This window comes from Peromyscus eremicus, chromosome 8a (genome assembly GCF_949786415.1).
Source record: "Peromyscus eremicus chromosome 8a, PerEre_H2_v1, whole genome shotgun sequence".
Lineage (NCBI taxonomy): Eukaryota > Metazoa > Chordata > Mammalia > Rodentia > Cricetidae > Peromyscus > Peromyscus eremicus.
In genome coordinates, this window is record NC_081423.1 from 8,193,181 (window position 1) to 8,194,704 (window position 1,524).

Consider the following 1,524-nt stretch of genomic DNA (forward strand, 5'->3'; position numbering starts at 1 on the left):
CACTCATAAAATATCTGCTTCATTTTGCAGAGGTGATATCAAAAGAGAAACTGAAACAATGCAGACACCTCTGCTAGAGAACAGAAAGGCCAGGGAGCTCCTGCTGTGCTGAGGAAAGGGTGCTGGGCTCTACATCCAGCCTTCAGAGAAGCTATTAGAACATTCCCAGCACTACAGGGGTGTGATGGAAGTTGTATCTAAACATATTTACCTGCCTACCAGAGATTATATAGGGGAGTCTGGGGTGGGCCAGGCTCAGGAGATGGGAGAGTTTCTTCCTGCAGGGTGGTGATGTTTGAACCTCAGAGGTGGTGAACGTAGAGGGGAAGGAGTCGGAGCAGTATGGCAGGATGTGGGGATGCACGTGTGGACCCAGGGATCCGGCTGGCCAAGAGTGGGGAGTGGAGTGAGGAATGCATAGAGGTGATGAGCTTGAGTGGAGAATTCAAGCTGAGCACCACAAACAAACAAACGAGCATGCATATGTTCATTGTTTCTTTACTCTTGACTGTGGATGTGATATGATCAGCTGTCCTAAAGTCATGCCATTTTTGCTTTCCTATAATTATAATGGTAGGCTAGAACCTGGAATTGTAAGCTAAGTTAAACCCCTTCTCCTCTAATCACCTTCCTTATGTAATGCTAGAGAAGTCCAGATGATGAAATGAGAGAGTCCAGCAAAGGAGCCCACTGAAACACCTGGTGCATACTGTAGGTTCTTGGTGAAAGGTGGAAAAGACTAACATCGACCCCTGCCTACAAAAGACTATTACATCATTATGGTTTCCTTGATAGCATGGGGTGTCATGTCACCTGATCTTAATGAATGTTCAGGCATGATGACTTGAGCAGAATGGCCAAAGTCCCACATGTGGAGCAAGTTTTGAGGGTCATTTACACCAGGTAGTAGCCTTCAACTGCAATGCCCGTTTTGTTAGCTCTTAAACACACCCTGATAACAGAACCTACATGCTTAAACGCGTCTTTAATGCTTCTGAGGTTGGACTCAAGGAAAATAATTTGGAAAATGTCCCTGGAGATTCTGTCACTCAGTCCAAATGGGGAACCACTGGTGGAGGAGGGGGATTGATATCCTTTTGTTCTACTCAAGATGCAGTTCTGTGTATCCTACCTTTGCCTCATACTTAGGAACTCTGTCATCCATCATCAAGGCTGGCCTAGAACTCATTCATTATATAGCCCAGACTAGCCTCAAAATTTTGTTAATAGTCCTGCCTCATTCTCTTGGGTGCCAGGATTACAGGCATTAACCACCATATCTGGTTCACTTTTAAATTTTTCTTCCTGAGACAGGGTATTGTTGAACAGCCCTGGATGACTCTGCAAGCACGCCTTGGCCATTCTTCTTCATGCCTCCATTTATTTCTTCTCATCAACACTGGACAATCCAACTTGTTTTACAGGATTATTGGGATAATCAAGCTTAAGGCTCCATGCAGTGTTTCCCAGGGGATAAAGAGCACAGTAATAGCTCCACAGTAGGTCACATATTGCCACTCTTGC